Genomic DNA, 23082 nt, shown 5'->3' on the forward strand with positions numbered 1-23082 from the left:
TGGGATGCTGGGATTCGAACCCGGGTTGACCGCGTGCAAGGCAAACGCCCTACCCGCTGTGCTATCACTCCAGCCCCTAAATCTTAAAAATAATTGAAATGTTTGTTTTCTCCTTTGGCGGTTGAGATTAGCCAAAGAGCAGAATACTGTCATGATGGAGTGATGTCATGTCAAGTTGCTTATTTAGGTAAAGCAATGCAAAACAAGTAACTGTCAACATGATGGATGTTATAGAAGTCTGGAATTACTTAATTTGAGGACTATGGTTTTTTGTTACTTTGTCCTACCTCTTGACCTCATACTAAGATTGACTTTTAGTGTATCTTTAACATTTCTAGTGCAATAGTAAAAAGTAGTGGAACAACTTAAAAAAGTAAAACAGCCTGCATCATCTTTTTATAAGAATATACATTCATTAAATCACTAATGATTATATTTTGCCTTCCTAATATTATATATAAGTCATATAAAAATTTAGATTTAGGGCCAAAGAGATGGAAGATTAGGTAAGGTGTCTCTCTTGGATGCAGCAGGCCCAAGTTTGATCCCTGGCACCTGTCCCATAAGCCCCGACAGAAGTCATTCCTGAATGCAGAGCTAGGAATAAGCCCTGAGTATCACTGAATGGTGCCCAAAAAATTAACAAAGAGAAGAGAGATAGAGAGGTAAAGAGAGAGAAAGATATATATAAAGAGAGAAGAGAGACTTAATCTTTTTATGTATGTCTCAGGGTATACAAGAGAGAATAACTAAAGAAAGGAAGGGAACGAAGCAACCAGCAATTTAGATATACAAACATTGAGATCAAAAATTGACTGTGTATAACTCAATGGTACCTTGTACACCAGGTACAAGGCAGTAAACACGTTGCTTAGATAAAACAAATCATGTGTAGCTCCCCATTGATGGAAAAAACAATGTTCTTTCTTGAACATGTATCTCTCTTTTTCTCTCTCCTCACACTAAATTTCTCTCAATAAATATTGTTTTGCTTCATGCACACAAACTCACACACAGAATACTCATGTCTAAGCATTTTCATAAAGCATTTTGAACAATGATAATATTTTATTACTGCTAACATAAATGGCATTTTTTATATTAGCACCTTTAACACACACATAAGAATGAATATACACACAATTACATTTTTTTTATCCCTACCAGTTTGTGAATTGGAAAGGAAATAAAAACAATGACAATCTGTGACAAGTATTCAGCTTCACTCACTGAAGACTCACCCTGAGTGTCTGTGAAGTCAAATGCTGTGAACTCCACTCTACTTCCTGAAATTAATAGCCAGGTGCTATGTTAGTTATATACCTTAATCATTAATTATGACTGTGGCAGCAGGAAAAAAGAAATTCTAGGACACATTGAGCATGGCTGATAAGGTGAAAGCATCAATCACACTTGACAGAAAGATACCCTTTCTGCCCGGTATGAGTTCACTTGTGACTCAGTCTGTTTTACAAACTTTAAACTTCAGAGTCACCATTTTCCATCTTTTTTTCTCCTTTTAACAACAAATGTATGGTCAGCCTATAAAAACTTAGATGAAAATAAAATAAAATTTATGTTGCTAGTATTGCCTATGTTTCTCACATATCAACATCAATTTATGGATAAAATTAAACTATAACACAAACTTGACATAATAGTTATTCTTATTTCAATAAGTGTTAAACCTATAGTAAAAATTCATTTTGGAGTTAAAAGTTTTTAGACATGTCAACAGCATAGGTTGACTCCCACTATTTTAATATTTTTATGTCATAAGTAGATTATAGCATATATTATCTTACTGAGTTGAGTGGAGGCAGTGAATTTCCCCAAGTTTCATAGTATTGCACAGCAACGCTTGAGAATCAGAAACACACCCCATTCTAGTGGTAGTGAATTATGTCAGGCATAGAAGCAAGACAAAGGGGTATTTGATGGAAGGAAACTAAGAATTAGATTATAGCTTGAAGGAGAATATTGGATAGATTAATTCTTGAATGTACAATGTTCTTATGTATACGTGACACATTTTAGTCATATCAAGAATCCTTAGTCTGAGGTACCTGTATGAATTTCATGTCAATCTTAAAAGAAGCAAATTTTGCTGGTAACTTTATTCACTGTACTCCTGTACTCTTCCAGGGTTACTGAAGACACTATTAAAGCAAGAATTCTGTGTGCAAGAGATAAACACTTGCACTACATGCATCCAACCTAGGTTTGTTCCCAATACCACATATGATTTCTAGGAACTCCCAGGAGTGATGATCCATAAGCACAGAACCAGGAAAAAGCCCAGATCACAGCCAAATGTACCTGCCACACACACAGACACACACAAAAAAAGTAAAAATTTTGAATTGAAGCAAGAAGTCTTTATACAAACTGAGGTAATAGTTTTCTTTTTTAATCTATTATGAATCAAAACATACATATGCAAAAATGTAATATAAATAAAAATATGTGAGTTAATAAAAGTAAATATAGAAAAAATAGAATCCCTAACTTTTATATTAGAGTCTGTAAGTATAAAATTACTCTGTCATGTTTTTATATCATGTCCTAAGTAAGAGGCTGGAAAGATAGTACGATGGAACAGGTATTTGCCTTGCACACAGCCAACCCTGACTCAATCCTCAGTAATCCATATGGTCCCCTGAGCCTGCCAGGAGCGATCTCTGAGTACAGTGCTAGGGGTAAGCCTGAGCAATGCAAGGTGTGTCCTAATTACCAAAAAAAAATGTATATAATAATTTTTCTTTGGGTCACACCTGACGATGCTCAGGGGTTACTCCTGGCTCTGCACTCAGGAATCACTCCTGGCAGTGCTTGGGGGACCGTATGCGATGCTGGGAATCGAACCCTGGTAATGCCCTACCCGCTGTTCTATCACTCCAGCCCCTGTATATAATAATTTTAAGAGATTCTTCTCAATGGTGGCCATTGTTTAGGATTGACTAGAACTAGTGCATTGACCAGTAGATCAGTTGATTAGTTGTTGCACTTTGGATAGCAACTGTTCTAACATTCCCTCCATCCTAACCTGAAAGTAGTGATACAAAATATAGGTATTTTTGCGTCCATTCATCCTCAACAGTGAGCTAAATCATCTTATAGTCCAAACTATCATTACACTCAGCACAAGCCAAAGGTCTCTGTTCCTTAGAAGTCAATGTTTGACTGTAAATAACAATGACAACAACAAAGTATGTTTCCTCCTTTTACTTGTGACTATTCATGTTCACTGAGTAGTAAGAATACAGATAACTGTGAATGGAGAGATAGTACAGTGCAGAGGATGCTTCCCTTGCACGAGTCTGATCCCAGGTTCAACCCCCAGTACCAAACAGATGCCCTAAGCAATGTACTAGGAGTAATCCCTGAGCTCTGAGCCAGAGGAAACCCCAAGTCTTCCCAAAATAATCTAAATATTAGACAGTAAATTTGATATTTCTCTCGTGAACACATAACATTGGTTACACAGAAAGCAACAAAATAGACTAGATTTACTCAAGTACCCTATGGTTCATAAGACAGATTAGAATATATGTGTGTGATATATATATAGAATATATATTATATGTATGTAGAAACAGAGATCTTTAGGATAATACTGGTTTAGATAAAAAATAAAAAGAAAGTACAAAGTCCTGAGATAGTGCAGTAAAAACGAATGGACGCTAATACAAAGTCCTAAGAAATAAGTCAGAGATTAGTGGTGATGGAGATGGTGAATGTCAGATACATGGATAACTCATTTTTGACGATTTTCCTTTGAGTGTAATGGGGATCAATGAAAAATTTTCAGCTAAGAAAATTTTAAACCTGTCTTGATGGTTCGTTCAATGATTCTGTTACATGTATTCATACATATATGTTATGTGAACAGAAAAGAGAAGCCAGAAAGCACTGAGTCATAATAGACGCTTACGAATTACCCAAAGTAGGAGAAAGGCCATTTCCAGCCCAATCAACATGTGGTCTTAACAAAGGAACCAAAGTGAGAATGAGCTTTTCATGTAAGAAAATACAATTTAGCATAATAACAAGGCTAATAATAAGGTAGAAGGAATAAGAAGGGAACTAAGGAGCCATTCGCAAGAGCACTGAAGGATTTATATATACCTAATCTTTGCAAACAGACAATCCTGGGGACAGAGATCATATATGTCTTCATGTATGATGATAATTGTATGTATAAAACAGAGGTGCTCTTCAACATCTACATGAACTGTATCACTGTATCCTGTCACTGTCATCCTGTTGCTCATCAATTTGCTCGAACGGGCACCAGTAATGCCTTCATTGTGAGATTTGTTGTGTGCTTTTGGCATATTGAATATGCCACGGGGAGCTTGCCAGGCACTGCTGTGTGGGCGAGATACTCTCAGTAGCTTTCCAGGCTCTCTGAGAGGGATGGAGAAATTGAACCAGGGTCGGCCACGTGCAAGGCAAATGCCCTATCCACTGTGCTATGTGTACATAACATTATTGATAAAAGGCTTTGCACCATGGCTGGAATAAAATATTTGGGTATATTTTGATAAAATATTTACCCTAGATATCTGATAAACTGGATTTATTAATTAATGTAACAGCTATTAAGTTATGCCTTAAAAATAAAGCATAACAATACTTTAGAAAAAATAACTCATTTATCTAGTATATAAGAGAAATGTGTTTTTGTACTTCCCCAATAAGAATTTGGGGAGTAAAAAGCATGTTATTCTGACTCATTTTATCATCTGTTTGCTGGAGACACCATTAAGAAGTGATTCTGCTTCATGTCTCTTGAATCTAAGTTTGGAAGTTATAAATTCCAACAAAACTTCATGGTCTAGATGTGGAAATACAAACTAGATATACCTTAATTCAATAGCACTATGTCACTGTCACTGTCACTGTCATCCAGTTGCTTATAGATTTGCTCGAGCAGGCACCAGTAACATCTCCATTGTGAGACTTGTTGTTATTGTTTTTGGCATATCGAATATGCCACGGGTAGCTTGCCAGGTTCTGCCATGTGGGCAAGATACTCTTGGTAGCTTGCCGGGCTCTCCGAGAGGGATGGAGGTATCAAACCTGGTTTAGCCACATGCAAGGCAAAAAAAGCCCTACCCAGTGTGCTATCGCTCCAGCCCAATTGGACTATATATTCTATAAAATGAAATCTAACAAACATTTGCTAACTAGTAATAATCAGACTGTATAGAACATTCTCTCTTTTTCTTGTTGTTGCTGGCCATACTTGGTTAAAATGCAGGGCTTCCCACATGCAAGACACCTGCTCTATGCCCAGTAGTGGAGGGCCTACAAATGTAAGAGCTTGAGTTCGGTTCCTTGTAAGTGCTCTCTGAGAACTGCCTTTATAATTTCTGATGACATGAGTGAGCAGTCTTGGGTTTACCACAACCAAACTTCATAACAAACATCAACCATCAAACCCCAGACATCATAACAAAGAAAGGAAATAAGGGGAAACCATCATAGCGAAATGGGTTGTCTGAAACAGAATTTAAGAGACAAAAAGAAAGGAATATTGATGTTCTGGCAGAAATAAAGTGGTTGGTTGATGCACTTACCCTTCGTCAGTTCAGACTCTTTCAGTAGAAGAACTCTAACCATTTTCAGCTGCTAAAAGATTTGATTAGAACACAATGTAATATACCTTTTATTTAGCTTGGCAACCTAACATTCTAAATAAGAATAAAGTTTGCCAATTGTCAAAGGAGAAAAAATTGGATTTCTTAAAGCAGTATTCTTTTTCATACTTCTCTAAGTATGATTTCAACCGAAATAACAGTGGCTTTTTCTTTTCATGTAAATGAGGCACATGGTGTTATTTTTTAATTTCTCCTGAAGATGAGTTTTCAGAGCTCTTTTCCCTTAATGAAAATTTATTGCTGAGTCTTTGGTAGCAAAAGGTATATATTTTTACCACAGAAAATGGCAATTTTCTCTACCAAATATAGCAGTAGACTAATGCAAACTCACAGCTAGCAAACCTTAGGAGTACTGGATTTTAAGTACCAGTAAACTTGCATGAACCCAGTTTCTAAATGGATTAAGAAGCTAATACTGTTAAGTTTAAAAGTGTATGCTACCTCTTTACCTACTCCAGAGATCTCCAGAATTACTCCTCCATCCATGTGTACTAGAGACTCCAGGTAGCATGTGAACCTAAGAGGCAATGCCATACTTTTCATGAAGGGACATCTTTAGAATAAACACTAGCTGTGTTTATATTAATGTAAGTTTAACTTTTTGGCCACACCAGCAGTAATCAGGGGATACTACTGGCATGATGCTTGAGGGTCATGCCTGGTAATAATCGAAGGAACATGAGATCCAGAGATCAAACCTAGACCTCCTGCATGCAGAGCATGTTCTCTGGCCCTCTCTGCCAACACTTCAGTCTGATGCTGATATTTCTTTAGTTCTCCCCAAACATATTGTTACATTCAAATAAGAAATATACATTTATAACAATTAAGTCTAAAATAAAATGATGAACAAATGTTAATATGGACTAACTAAAAACAAATATTGAGGATAGTTCTTCAAAATTGAGCCTCTAAATGATTATAGATTAAATATAATGGAATGGAGAGTGGGGGTAGGGAGGTAGAATGAGAGAATGAATGTAATATCACATTGTTGGAGTGCAAACAACTCAAGGGGGAAATTATTTTCTAGGGATATAGTGTCACTAAATCATTGACATTTACTATATGTCCCAGTGAACTCTCCATTTACTAGTCTCATAGAAATATATTCTAAATAATAAAATAAAGATGCAGTTACACAAGCAAGATAGAAAAATCTCAAAATAAAACAGTTAAATATTAAGCAAATGACCTAAATCAAGGACCAATATATTCCCTCTATTACTTCATTTTATTTTATTATTTAATTCGATTACTTCTATGCTTGTATTACTCTATTCAGTTTTCTCTTTTGAAAGATGCAAACAATAGTAATGCATGATCTGTGTGTCTCAGTATTGTAGAGCAAATGAATCAATCACCTCCAATTTTGAATTACATATGACATATTCATAATATTTAATTCTAAATCTTAGTGACTAAAAAATGTCAGTGAGCTTCAATGTATTAACCTATAAAATAAAGTTTTGATATAGGCCTTCCTAAATCAAAGTGATCTTGTAAAAACCAACTTTTTACTACCATAGTCTTTGAATCATAAGGTACTGTAAAGCATTGTAGGATAACACTGAGTTTGTCCTTTTAGCCTTGCCATAGGGAACTGTCCTTTCTGTATGGACACAGGAAGACAGCTAATATTATGCTTTGTAACTTGAGAGTTAATTGACTCCAATGATATTTACTCCTGGGCATCTGTTTTCTTAAATCAGTTGCCCTTACTTCCTAGCACCCCAAAAGCAGTATCCCGACAAGGACGGAATGGACCCAGGGCAAGCTGTGAGCTACCCTGGCATCGAAATCGGCCAGGCCAAAGCACCACAATACTCAACTATAAATTGTGAGCATGGTCATGGACAAATACCATCATGATCCAAAGTAGCGATGAGACTAGGACCCTGCTGGGGTTAGGAAGACTAACCTGGCTTGAGGACTGTGATCTGAGTATATAGTGAGATGTCCTCAGAATAGAACCAAACTTTAAGTTTGATAAATCTCTTATTGTGCTCATACAGAATGACATTGCTAGAAATATTAGAAGTAGATTTACTATAACTAATTAAGTGGATTACTAGCTGAGGAAGGAAGAAATCCACACACCCTTATTTGGATCCCACCCTTGAGTGGATCTCCTACTAATCTGGAGTAATCTCCTTGGATGAGATTTTGTTAATCTCCTGAAGAAATGTTCTTACCCTTATTTGTTGATTTGCTAATGTACAACCCACCTTTGTGTAACCACCCTATGTGATTTCTATATAAACTAAGACTGTAAGAGAAGTAGAGGAGAGGCAAGACAGAGGCCACAGGGGGAGAGGTAAGACAGAAGCAAGGAGAAGAGACAGAAGCAGAGACAGAGAGAGGCTGGAAGAGACCAGAGGAGAGACTACAAAGACAGAGACAGAGATAGAGAGACAGACAGAAGAGAGCACAGTGGCACGCACACACAGAAGCAGAGCACAAGGAGGAGCCATCCTGATCCGGTCCATACACAGTGGCTCGAGAGCACCGAAGGCAAGTGGCATGCATGAGAGAGAACTGCCCCGAGAGCCCTCCAACAACACAACACACATCACATCATCTCCTCCCCTCCCACACACGTGCACATTTGTAGTTTTTACAAAGCATAAGGCTTTTGAATTCCATTCGAACAATAGTATGGAGGAAGAGATTATGTTGTTGTCTAGAGACGACAAAACCTTCTACCCATTAGATAGCATCAGGAAGTAAAGTTAGAAAGTATGAAATAATTGACAGTAGAATGTTCAGATATAGGAAAGAAAGTTAAGAGAAAATTCCACTATCAAAAGTCTAGAGATTAACTACCAATACTGTTACAAGTGTTAAAATACTGAAACAGTAAATTAAAGTATGCAATTTCTTCCCAAAGGAGGTAGAAATATACAGTCATTACTTAGAATTGAAATTGGTCTGGGAACAGTAGGCCACATGCATTACAGGGAAGCAATGCTTCAGTGGGAGTGAAGTGAACCAAATGACACTGCAGATCTCTTTCATATTTAATGTTTAATGGGCAAAAATAGTTTTGTTGGTATAGTAGTGTGCAATGGAAGTCATCCCCCTGGGAATACTCAATCAACACTTTAATGTTGCTTAATAAAAGCATATTTTCCCTTTCAAGAGCAACATATTGAAGTTTGAGGGAACTGCTAAATGGTAGCACTTGGGAAAATCTCTACTGATAGTCTGATCTAATTTCTAAAACAAATTGATATTTTAGCCTTGGCTTAAACAGTGGTACCAACAGAAACAAATCTGGTCACCTTTCAGGGGCTGGGCAGTGCCCCTCAGAGTAAATTTGGAGGTTCTACAAAGGTTGAGGGGAGCATCAGCTCTAACTGTCCCCACAAAAGAAAATAAAAGAAACTCATATTTTATTAGCATAAAAAGTATATTTATGTTTGAAAGAAGAGATAAATGTGTTTTGGATGTGGGAATATGGAATTTTCCAAAGATAGTCACGAGACCCAGAGCCTGGCAAACTCCCTATGGCGTATTCGATATGCCAAATACAGTAACAATAACAGGTCTCATTCCCCAGATCCTGAAAAGAGCCTCTAATCATTGGGAAAAACGAGTAAGGAGAGGCTGCTAAAATCTCAGGGCTGGGACGGACGAATGGAGATGTTACTGGCGCCCATTCGAATAAATCAATGAACAACGGGATGACAGTGATACAGTGATACAGTGACTCATGAGACCAAACCCTTTGCTACAATAGGCAGAAAAGACATTAAGGTGCTGAAATAAAAGAACATATTAACTAAAACATAGAGTGTGATTTGGTATATAAAATAAACCAAAGTGGATCTTTGGTTAATAGTTTAGTTAGTATAAGGTGATGAAGGTTTGAGACCTGACTTCTTAAAAGAGCTACTCAAAAAAATAAAGTTAAAAAAATAGCTACTCAGATTAGTCACAAACCTACAAGAAAGTCAGTTGACCTTCCCATGATTTTGTACCAATCTGTGCACATATAATTCTAAATCAATGAATATTAATTAATGGTTAAAGGGACATTCTGCTGGACCAGAGATATTTGAGTTATGTGATTTAGGGTGCAGAAGGTATGTGATAGCAGAGAGATCTAGTGAGTGAAGTCCAGAGATGTTACAATGTAGGGTATGTCACCTTTCCTAAAAGAGAAAAAAAGAATTAACTGACCCAAAAGTCAGTAATATTGAGAATGAGAAACCCTTCTAACTTCAGAATACGCAAAAAACATGTTATGGGCTAGTCAGTCTCAGCAGGAAAACAATGTTTTAGAAATTCAATATTTTATTAGCAGTTAATGCTTAAGATTTTTTTAACCTGATTTTATTTTAATTATAAAACATTTGGCAGAAAAATAAGACTTATTTCTATAATATACTTTGTACTTTTTCAGCAACTTTTTTCTTCCAATTTATTAACACTCAATTACTTTCTTATAATGATGGGCAAAAGAATGAATTAACTCCCTGAATTTTTTATAAATTGTAAAACTCAATGCTATTATTAAATTATCTTGATTCAATAGGATATTTTAATTTTTAAAAAAAATTATTTTTATACAGTTGTTCACATTAATTGGCAACATTCAATATATCAATACCAATTCGACCACCATTACGCCTTCCCACCACCATTATTTCAAATAGAAACATTATTTCAATGTTTTAGAATAAAAATTTTATGACATAAATCTGGAAGATTTTTCTCCCTCTGGGATACTATTTTTAGACATTTCTTAGAAGTTGGAAATAAAAATACAACAACTTCATAATTCTGAAGACTAGTTGAACTTTCAGTACTACAATATAATGCTAGCACTAGAGTTTCTTTCAAGTGTGTCAAAGTAGGTAAGATAGCCAAGAAACAATGCAGGTAAGAGAGCTAAGAACTGACCCATATACTGAATCAGATTGAAATCCCAGGTCTGCTGATGCCTGCTTTTGAAATTGGTTTTTATGCATCAAAAATATATTATAAAAACCCTACATAACTAATAATATCTCTTAAAATGTTTTGAGTTCATATTTACTGAAAATTAGAATGATTTGTATGAATAATTTCAGAATCAGAGTACTTTTTTTGCAAATAGTTTCCTTGATTCTTATAACTGAAATTTATCTATTTGACACACAGAAGAAAAAAAAATGAAACTGCCATTTATTAGTAATTATATAGGAGTAAACATGTTGTGACAATTCTGAAAGTTTATTTTATAATCTGTGCTGACATTTGTAAAAAATAAGTGAAAAAGCAATAACCTAGATGTAGTTTATAGACTTTCTATCATGGCTAATAGTTCATGTTTTATAAACTGTTGGTTTGAATTATTGCATTTGCTACATATAAAAATAGAAAATTTCTAAAAGAAAGCAAGTGAAATGAAATATGCAGATGAATAGCAGAGCTACATGACATGTTCTTATAAGAATTATGTTTATTAAATTTAAAACTGTAAACAAGATAAAAAAGTGACAATGAGCCATTTTTATATATCTGTAAGTTTCTATTTTAACCAAAATTATAGTATAGAAAGAGAAGTATCACAGAACCAGAGGCTATGACGTTTGCTTTTCTGCTCATGTTAGTACTTTCCAAGATGTTGCTTAAGACTCAAAGACTCACTGATTCTTCCTTCACTTAAACATATTATGTTGAGATTGGATGGAATGATAAATGAAATTCCCCAGTATTTATTATGGTTTTATAATACTTTCACTTATATTTTGACCTACATGTATTTATAGCACTCTGGCTTTCACATAATTATTTCTGAAAGGGGATTTTACATTATACAAGGAAAACTAACAACCTAGTTGTATCCATTATGGGAATTTATTGTTCTGACTTGTTTAAAGTTTCAGTGACCATTTAGTCCATGTCCCAGATACTCAAATGAACTTGTCATATGTTGAACTCTCTCCATCTCTCAGAATTGTTTTATTCTACGTAGGTTATTGTAGGATAACATTGCCAGAGGTAGCTTAGGTTTATTTGTCTTACTCCCATCACAGTGCTCCCATTCCTCTGTGTTTATTTGTAACTTCTTTCTTTGTGCTTTGTTGACTTATAAATATCATTTTCCTCTTCTCCTTAAGTCCTATGCATAGTTGGTTCAGAGCAATGCCCTTTTTATATGGGCACAGGAAGACAGTAAATACTATGCTTTTGTAATGTGGGAGCCAATTGACTCTAAATGATATTTTCTTCCTGGGCATCTGTTCTCTCGACCAAAGCCTCAGCTGCTCTTACCTCCTAGCACCCCCAAAAGCAGGGTCCCGATGAGGGACTGGATGTATCCAGGGTAAGCAGGGAGCTATGTGTTACCCTGGCATTGAGATAGGCCTGGCCAAAGTGCCTAATGCTTAACTATAAGTTAAGAGTTTGGTCATGGATAAATGCTGTCATGACCCAAAATGTAATAACTAGATTCGGACCCTGCTAGCGTTAGGAATGATTAATCTAGCCTGAGAACTGTAGTCTGAATCTGTGGCGAGATGTTCCCAGGAGCGCTGCCCCACAAGTCTCAATGTATCTCTTACTGTGCCCAAACAAAAATCACCAATATTAAGATGTTAATTAAGATGCTAGGAGGAGAGGAATACTCTCAGGTGGTGTTTCCACCCCTGAGTCTGATGAGCAGGCAGGAAGAGCTATCTTATGTTGATTTTCTTACCAGACTGGGTGTAGCTGGGTCCAGAGGGCAAGGGGTGGAGAGACAAATGGAATGAGGCAGAAAAGGGAAGTCAGGGAGTTGATGGGGAAGAAGCAGTCAGAGGCAGTATCCAGAGAGGAGAGAGAGAGCCCAGGCTGTGAGATGGAGCGTGGAGAGATGAGCGGGGAGACAGGAGGAGACGGGAATGAGGGCAGTGTGACTAGAATGAGACTAGAATGGGGAGCTCAGAGAGACTGGAACAGGTGCGTGGAGAAAATGGAATAAATGGCAACTGATCAATCAATATGCTTGACCATTGTTTCCTCTTCCGTTTGCCCCATGATCTGGGCCGTCCCGGCAGGGCAAGTGGTCGGGGATCACCCCCGAGCCCAGGCAACCAGGAGGAGAGCTGTCAGGGCCTCACCCAACCCTCCAGGAAGATTTTTTACATGTTATATCATAGCAAAATCCTGCTTCATTTTTTGCTTGATTTGATTAGATTACAGACCCTTCTATAAACTGATTACTCACATCAGTGAAATACTATAGACAATTTTAAATTGCAAAAATAGTGAATTCTGGACTAGACAAAAGGTTAAAAGTGTGGAGTGATTGTTTTGCATGCAGAAGTCCCAAGTATGATTCTTATCACAACATGTTCCCCTGGGGACCATCAGGAGCCTTCCCTGAACACTGAGCTGGGTATAAACCTTGAGCATTGCCATGTGAGGTCCAAAAAACAAATAAGAATAGTGCATTCTCTTAAGGAACTAAAAACCAGGACACGGGAAAGGTATGCTTCATACAGTAGAAAGTCATGGTATACATTTTAAGAATGGATAGTGGTTTCAATATGGCATAAAGGAGCAGTAAAGATAGAAACAAACCAGGTAATGAAGATGCCATATGAAGATAGCTGCATGAATACTGAACTATATGGATGAAATATCCTTCTTTTTATACATTGTTTTTTCTTATATCCTAACATAATTAGTGTAAACAGAATTAAAGATAGTTTACAATTCACAGTGAGTAGGGTGTTTGCCTTGCATTCAGCTGACCCGAATTCAATTCCTCCTCCCCTCTCAGAAAGCCTGGCAAGCTACCAAGAGTATCCCGCCCACACAGCAGAGCCTGGCAAGCTACCCGTGGAGTATTCAATATGCCAAAAACAGTAACAAGTCTCAAAATGGAGACATTACTGATGCCCACTCGAGCAAATCAATGAACAACAGGATGACAGTGCTACAGTGCTACAATTTTCTTATATTCAAATCAGTAAAATATTTTACCCTCAAAGAACTCAATCATATATTAAGTATAAATAAAATGCCTTATATTTAATGGACACAGTAAATATTGAGTGTCTGACCTAATAAAATGAAGAGAAGAAAAAGATATCTGTATGTTCTAAGAGTATGTATCAAATAAAACTAAAATCTAGGGGTGGGGCCTAGAGAGATAATACGGCAGGTAGGATGCTTGCCTTGCATGCAGCTAACCCAGGTTTGACCCCTGACATCCTACATGTCAGGAGTGATCCCTGAGCATATATCTGGTGAGGTATCCAAAACAAATAAATATATAAATGCAAGGGCTCTTAGGAAAAAAAATGAAATAATAAAAATAAGAGTCAAAATTATGTATTTCAAGGTTGAAAAACTCAGAACATGTTCCTCATATTATTTTTGTGATTCTCCATTTCTTCCCAGTGGGTTTCACAATAAATGTTTACCCGTATGATTAGTAAAAGATATTTTTTATTTTTTTAATTTTAAATTTAGTTTTTAACTGAATAATAGTGAGATACAGTTACAAAGTTGTTCATGATTTGATTTGCAACACCCATCCCTTCACCAATGTCCCATCACCAATGATGTCAGTTCCAATGATGTTAGTTTTCTGCTCCTGTCACCTCTAGCACTTACTTTCTCAATCTCTCTGTCTCTCTACTGTCTCTATCTCCTCTCTCCCTCTCTCTCCCTCTCCCTCTCTCTCCCTCTCCCTCTCTCTCTCTCTCTCTCTCTCTCTCTCTCTCTCTCTCTCTCTCTCTCTCTCTCTCTCTCTCTCTCTCTCTCTCTCTCTCTCTCTCTCTCTCTCTCTCTCTTCCTTGCTCCCCCGCCCTTTTGGTATGGTGCACACTTGGCAGTGTTCAGAGCTTACTTATGGCTCTGTGCCTTAAGAGTAGGTGCCAAACATTGAATCCAGGTCAGCACTGAAAAGTAAACCCACTATAGTTTTATAGTTTAAGAAACACTACTCTCTCTCATAGTCTTTTAAAATTAAGTACCATAACTTCAGAGATCTACATTTTGTTTACTTATATATACCTTCTGTTATTAGTAATTCTTTACAATAAGTACATGATAAAAAGTTGCTAATTGATTATTACTAAATTGTTTAGAAGGTAAAGGAAGTGATATTTCATCAAATATAAAGTAAAAAACTGTACGGAGAGGACAGATATTAGAAAAGAAAAAACACTTTAAAATAAAATTTTAAATAAATGTAAGATTACAATTGTACTAAAATGTCAGTAGAATAAAGGATTATCTCTTATATATAGGTATCATCAAATCAAGTTACCTCTTAATCAAAGGCAATAAAAAGCTTTACACAAGTTTTAGAATAAAATCCAAATTACCCATTGCTTTTGTTTTATTACCATCACATTGAACTTTCTGATTTCAAAATCACCATACTAGATTTTGTTCTGTAAAATTTTTGCATGGATATTTCTTCTCCTGTGCTTTCCTTTCCCCACCAAAATTCCATGACTAGTTTCTCCTCATTAATCAGTTCTCAGACCAAATGTCACCTCTTCAAACAGTTTCTATGATATGATTAATACCATTTCTATCATTGCATCTGCTTTTTTCCTCCTTCTAAAAGTTGGTTTAGTATTTATTATTATTACTTATGCTAGTATTAATTTATCTTAGTGATCATTTCCATTTTTAAAAAACAAAAATTCTAAAAGAGCAGGAGGTAAAAGTCTATTTTATGTGATATACCAAATACCAAGAACTGTGGTTGGCATTTCATAGCTGATCAATTACTATCAGTATAAAATATCCTTTTATGGCCTAGGGTTTAATGACCTAGACAACTGGCACTTGAAGTTCCTTCAATATTGAGGATTTAAAGGAAAAAATGATTCTACAACAAATTGCTTTGTATTAATTTCATTTTGAGTATTTTTACTACCTAAAAATAATTTTTTTCTGAATTGGTTGTTAATTGTAATTTTAGAATAATGATCCCAATTTTTTAAAATTTATTTATTTTTAATTGGTGAATCACCGTGAGGGTACAGTTACAGATTTATACATTTTTGTGCTCATGTTTCCCCCATACAAAATTCGAGAACCCATCCCTTCACCAGTGCCCATTCTCTACCACCAGTAAACCCAGTATCCCTCCCACGCTCCCCAATCCCATCTCCCCCCACCCCACACTGCCATTGTGGCAGGGTATTCCCTTTTGTTCTCTCTCTCTAATTCGGTGTTGTGGTTTGCAATAAAGGTATTGAGTGGCCATTGTGTTCAGTCTCTAGTCTACATTCAGCACGCATCACCCTTCCCCCGCATGACCTCTGACTATATTTTACTTGGTGTTCCCTTCTATGAGTTGCCCAGAATGAGAGACCAGCCTCCAAGCCATAGAGTCAACCTCCTGGTATTTATTTCTACTATTCTTGGGTGTTAGTCTCCTACTCTGTTATTCTATATTCCACAGATGAGTGCAATATTTCTATGTCTGTCTCTCTCTTTCTGACTCATTTCACTTATCATGATACTTTCCATGCTGATCCACTTATATGCAAACTTCATGACCTCATTTTTTCTAAGAGCTTCATAGTATTCCATTGTATAGATGTACCAAAGTTTCTTCAACCAGTCATCTGTTCTAGGGTACTTGGGGTTTTTCCATATTCTGGCTATTGTAACAGTGCTGCGATGAACATATAAGTGCAGATGTCGTATTGACTATACCTTTTTGCCTCTCTGGGATATATTCCCAGCAGTGGTATTGCTGGGTCAAATGGGAGCTCAACTCTAGTTTTTGAGAATTTTCCATATTGTTTTCCAGAAGGGCTGAACCAGTCGGCATTCCCACCAGCAGTGTAGAAGGGTCCCTTTCTCCCCATATCCTCTCCAACAGTGGTTACTTTTGTTCTTTTGGATGTATGCCAGTCTCTGTGGTGTGAGTTGGTATCTCATGGTTGTTTTGATCTGCATCTCTCTGATGATTAGTGATGTAAAACACTTTTTCATGTGCCTTTTGGCCATTCGTATCTCTTCCTTGGGAAAGTTTCTGTTCATTTCTTCGCCCCATTTTCTGATGGGGTTGGATGTTTTCTTCTTGTAGAGTTCAACAGGTGCTTTATATACCATTGATATCAACCCCTTATCTGATGGGTATTGTGTAAATATCCTTTCCCATTCTGTAGATAGTCTTTGTATTCTGGTCACTGTAATGATCCCAATTTTTTTATAAAATTACAGAAAAAAATTTAAATACAATTTGAAATTGAACGCATTAAAACTGTGTCTATTTTATACTGGTATATGATCTTTGAAATGCTTCAAAGAAATTGACCAGGCAACTTAACGTGTTTTTACAAATTAATCATATTGAATATTATCTTACATTTAATTAGGAATCCAGTAATCCTTTTTATGAATCACTAGTTACAAATGGAATGAACCATAACACATAAACTGTTTTCAAATGATAATGAAAAGACAAAGAAGAATGCAACAAAACTAAAGGCTAGATGAGGAAAAAATGAGAAGTATTTGAGTTTACCAGATGTTTCACAAAATTTCTAGTATTGTGTCCCACAATATCTGGTCCCAAAAACACAATATAAAGAATACTGAACAAGTAAAACCCTACAAGTCTTCAGTTCTTTACCACTGCTTTAAAATTTATAAAATAAAATTTTTAAATAGTGGAAGAACCTGAGAGAGAAGCTCAGAGGATAAAAGGATAGGATGAAAAATATTAGACCACAAAGAATTTATAAAAGATCATGGTTGATATAAGCCATAAAGATTTGCAAACTTTCCTTAACCTTCCTTCCAAAATGTGAGTGAAGATAGTGTATGTGTGCATGCATGTGTGTGTCCGTGAGTGTGTGTGTGTACATGACAACTGCATGCAGATATGCGCAGACGGGTGGCTGACTGTTTACTTTCACAAGTTGAATGGGCTGTAACATTCAGCAGGGTTGACCAACAATCTCTTCATAGGAGGGGCTAGGGTGCATGTTGCATAAAGCTTTCATCAATAATGTTTTGAGTCACAAAACATTGCTATTTTCACTTTATTTTTCAAATATATTAGACATCTATAAACTATTCTTAGATTGCAAGACATATAAAATAGGTGTAGTAAGCTTCATGAACATTATTTTTCTTAGCCTTTATAAAACAATGCAGTACCATAATCTCCATCTGTGATTTCCAAGAGACCACACGGGGACAAAATACAATACAGCCCCAGGCTATACGGAGTGAGGTCTTATTACTAGCAGCCAACAAAAATAAAAGTCTACTTTTAATACATTTCCTTCTGTTCTTCCTTGGAAATTATTTTAAATTTCTTTTAAAAATCAATTATTAGTATACATAAATGGTTTCAATTTGAAATTTCTTTCTTTATTAGACTCATTTTGTTATCTGCTAAAGCAAAGAATTAAATTTGTCTATTGACTAATTACAAAATATACAACCTCTAAAAGGTCCATGGCACTTATTAAAATTGACATCATTGTAAGAAAAATGCTGTGAGAACTCAAAGTCATTAGATATATGTTTATACATATGCTTATATAAATTTATATGATATATAAATATTTGGTTGGGGAGCTAGACATGGCAGTTTTCAGGGCTAACTCCTGGCTCTGTGCTCAGGGATCACTCCTGGCAGGCTGGGATCAATGCCAAGGATCACCTTGGCATCATATGGGATGCCAGGGATCAAACCCAGGTCGGCCACATGAAGGCAAGGCACTGTACTATCACTCTTACCCCCCCTCCAAAATATTTAATATATTTATTTTCCTTACAAAGTAATGACTTTAAATGCATTACTATGTTTTCTGAGACACATCAATTTGCTTTTCCCTAATAGGAAAATGTAGATACAGGCATATTTGACTCCTGTCTTGGAATTAATTCTGGAATAAGGAAGGATTCTTAGAAACCAACAAACCTGGGTTCTGCTACTATGGAGGCATATGTGTCCTTGGGGACAAAAATAAAGTCAGTTTTCTCTACTGAAAATTGACCCTTATCTCCCTCCAATTCTGAAATGGAAACAAGTCCTTACTTCCCAGGGGAAAGGAGAGGTTAAATAAAGTTAAATGAAATGAGAATGTACATGTAATGTTCACATCACTAGCACAACATGCAGAATCTATTATTCCTCAAATAGCCTCTGTGGCATACCTAGCAATAGGCACAGCTTGATCCAGCAGCCTGGAAGTTAGCTGAGAATGTTTCTCTACCTGAAATGAAAATCATTCCCTGCACTTTTTTGCAAGGAAAGAAGTAACTCCATGATAAGTTAATAATTAGCTCAAGACATATAAATGGAAAATATAAATATGTTCCCTTCAATATTGTTGTTAAATCAACTAATCTTAAAAAGATTTTTTTCTGCTTTAAAATCCATGACTAATTCATAGTTTGAAACAGAAGCAATTTCAAGTTATCAAAAAAACAAACAAACAAATGCACTGCAAATCCTGGATTTCTTTTTAGAAGTTCATAACTTCATGAACTAATTTAGGACATCTGAAAATAGAGTGAAGTTGTGGCAATAAAATTGTTGAACTAATTTTAAAATCACCCATATTCCCAAGTAGAGCAATAACATTGACAGAACTCCAGGTTATTAAGAAGTTAGTACAACACCATCTTTTATATAAAATATAGTCACTCCTAATTTATATTTTAAAGATAATTAATAAGAACATAACATTTTTTCTGCCAGATACATGAAAGCAAACAGTTGTGTTAAAAATGGAAATACTTTCGACTTAAAAAAATATTTACATAAGTTTCACTTCAACTTTTAAGTACAAATAGCAAAATTTGTGAATTTTCTAATATTATTTAGATGTTACCACTATTTCCAGAACTAATCTCTTTAATTTTACAATAAAAAATGATATCACTATATCACTATTCAGACTCACTGGTAAAAATATACACATGTCAGAAGGAGATGGAAAAACTGAAAATATAATATCTCATTATAGACTATCCACTGTTTAAACCTTCAGGCTGGAAATATGTATTTAAATAATATGTCATAAAAATATCTTGGTACATAATGATGTAATAAATATGAAAATGCCTCAAAGGCTAACTAACTTATTTTCCCAATTGGTAAGTTACTCCCTGTGATGATACCATCATCAAGTGAAATTTTAGGCATATTCCTTTGGGCAAAAAAAATAAGGACTATGAAAAATATTACTAATTCTACTTGGAATGAGAAAGGAGTCTTAATCATCTAAAGCATTCATTGTGAGTTATATTCTTTCTGTTTAAGTTGATTCAACTACAAAATTCTAAATGATTTTAAAATTTCCAACTTTTCAAGATACCTTAGGTAAAATGTTGGGAAAATAAAAATGCCCCTCTATAAAGTATACCTGGAGGACCTAATATTTCATTCACTGAATTTTACAGAAAAATATTTCTTCCTTTCAGAAGAAATTTAATCTACAAAGAGAAAGAGACTTAATATTAAAAAGCAAAACATCATTAATCAAAGAGAAATTATGGAAAAACTATTGGATTAGGCAGAAAATTAATGCTAGAAAAAGCAATTAACTATAGTAGATAATCCCACAAGTTTATCTCAAGGAAAAACATATACCAAATCAATATACTTCTATATAATAAATATAGGTAAAATTAAGCACATAATCTACACATACACATATATATATATTTATTAAACCCTAGAAAATACTTCAAATTAACATTTACTAAAAAACATAAATATCCATGCATAGAATATGATGTATATAGATATAAACAGATAAATATGTGAACTGTTTACCAAATCCTGAAAAAATACTTTTAAAGTAGATTGTGGAAAAATGTAAGGAAAAAGCATCTTATATAACCTATAGCCCAAGAATTGCAATATTTCTGATGATTGCAAATCTAAAATGTCCAATAAGCTTCTCTATGAATTTTAATGTGGAAATAAATTAATGTGGGCATAATTAAGCTCTTATAAAAATTTGCATTAACATTACACAAAAATGACTGCCCTGAGATTGCCTCTTTGAAGTACCTTTAGAGGATTTGTGAACAACTACTGTGAACAATAAATTAAAACAACACAGAAAACCTAACAGATCAGCCATCTTATATCCAAGCACAACTATTAATAAATTTATGTACCAAGTCACTGGTTCATGTAAAATGATATTTTTATCTTTATAGACCTGTTTATTTCTCTAAAATGTGACCAAATGTGAAGTTTCAAGAAATTATTTTGATGTCATCCCAAGGAAATTTTCCTCATAATTTTCAAAAATAGACCAACAAAATTTGTCTTTCAGATACACACTCACACACACAAACACACACTCACACATACATGTGTATGTACATATATATTTTTAACACATGCCAGGGTGAAGTCTTTATGATAGTTTTCTATTTTTCAAGAAATGCACTCAGTATTTACAAACATTTTCTAAAACAAACATGAATATATTCCTAATGTAAAAACATCTTTATTTAATTCATGTTTGAAAAGAAGTGACCAAGAATTAAAATTTCCATATTAAGAGCAGTATTCTTTTATCTAGTGTCATAGGAAATGATATTGACATACAATGTTTCTGTTTCTGCTCACATGATCAACCCATTTCTTATCATAAAACATTGTATTGTCAAAATCATCCAAGAAATCCATCCATTCTTATGTGTTCTGATATCTGTTAAATAATATACCTCAAATACCTACATGTGATATCATAAGTGAATGCTGAAATGCTTATGGCATCAATTACAAATAATGTTAAGCAATATTTTATATGTTGTAGAGTACTCAGACTCTTGCTTAAGATTCATCAGTCTCTACAATATATCATACTCAAAAGACAAAACTATACTGAAACCATAAAAAATGCCCAGATACAGCAAAGTAGAGTTGATCTGGGATGCAAAACCTCACTTAATACTTCATGTATGAATGACAAAGTAAATCCCTGAATTTAACAAATAGATATCTCTTATAAGAAGCCCTGAATTAAATATTACTAACAGATAAATGTGGGAAACAAAACTTAGAGATAGGGCAAATGATCTAAATTCACAATAGTTGAAAAATATTAAAAAATAAAAATCTAGCAAATTTATCAAGATTTATACTTTATATAATATTCTGACTAATATCTGAGAATATCAAGACTTAAGTACAATTAAAAACTGTTATGATTCTTTTTAATCTTTTTAAGTATTGCCTTTTCCTGCAAACAAAACTTACTGGATTATCCTGAGTAGCAGGCTGGGTACTTAATATTTCATACTTTTTATCTGAGTCTGTAGTATATGTCAACACACACACTGAAACAGTCCTTACACACTATAATTTGAGCCATCAATACTTCATATGGGTAACTATGCAATTGTTTCCATAAATAAAATAAGACGCCTTTTCCTCCAACAACTATTCATTTCTGCTTTCAGTGAACTCGGCCCCAAAGGGTTTTTTACATAAGTTCATTTAGTCCTTCCAATCACCCTTCTGTAATTTATTTTTATTATATCCATCTTACAAATAAAATAATTTAAGCACAAAGAGGTTTAGTTTTTTATTGACAGTCAAACAGTATCTGGCTATTGAGCACTAGCCATCTAACTCCAGTGCCTCTATTCTCAGCACCATATTATCAGCCCTTTAATGAAAGTGGAAGAAGCTAAAAAGGAACTCTCCCCACCCCTCCAAAAAAAAACACAAAAGAAAAATTGGGCTTAAAAAAAAAAAAGGTGTATTTTCAGAAGAATTTAAAGACAGAAGTTATACTGATTATAAATATTCCTCTCATGATAAAAACAAAACAATATTCTCGGTATATCCCCCCTTTCCCACCCTTCCCCTGCCTCCATGGAAGACAATATTCCCCAAACATGGAAGCCTGTAACTATTTCACAGTGATTCAATAAAATTTAAAAAAGAAGAAGAAGAAATCAAGTTCAGAATTTTAAAAAATTTAATATACTGCAAAAAGAAGATATATAAAGATGCTAGAAGGGTTAAAGCTTTGGTAGAGGTTCATTTCTTTATTCAACAAATAGGAATATCAGATTCTGTTAGAATCAAATAGACATTCATCTGTTATGGCCTAAAGGGAAATCTAACAGGATCATGATGAAACTGTACTCTAAAACCTATCTGAAAATACCAGCCACTCTTCTAAAGAACTTTGAATGACACAGTGGGTATCAAAGCAAGATTATAGGTTTGAATCTGGAGTTAGCATGGAAGAATATTCCAGGATATCTCTACTCCAACCCATTGTTAAATTAAGTCTTAGTCATCTGTAATAAAAATTATTTCCTGCAGCAATGAAGAGAGATGGCAATTATCAGGCGGGGCTGAAGATAATCATCTCAGAAGCAAGCTAAAATATATTCACGAACAACACACATGAGACCAGGCAACTCACTATAAACAATGTATGTTGGATAATTTTCAGGAGGTTGG

General features: G+C 35.0%; 1 protein-coding gene and 1 pseudogene across 1 annotated transcript in view; one reads left to right on the forward strand and one right to left on the reverse strand.

The window, feature by feature from the left end:
• Nucleotides 1-23082, reverse strand: part of CTNNA3 (catenin alpha 3) — a 1605010-nt gene that overhangs the window by 663275 nt on the left and 918653 nt on the right. The gene's annotated exons all lie outside the window — the stretch shown is intronic.
• Nucleotides 8879-9002, forward strand: LOC129405373 (small nucleolar RNA SNORA68; annotated as a pseudogene).

The sequence above is a fragment of the Sorex araneus genome, chromosome 5, assembly GCF_027595985.1.
Source record: "Sorex araneus isolate mSorAra2 chromosome 5, mSorAra2.pri, whole genome shotgun sequence".
Taxonomy (NCBI): Eukaryota; Metazoa; Chordata; class Mammalia; order Eulipotyphla; family Soricidae; genus Sorex; species Sorex araneus.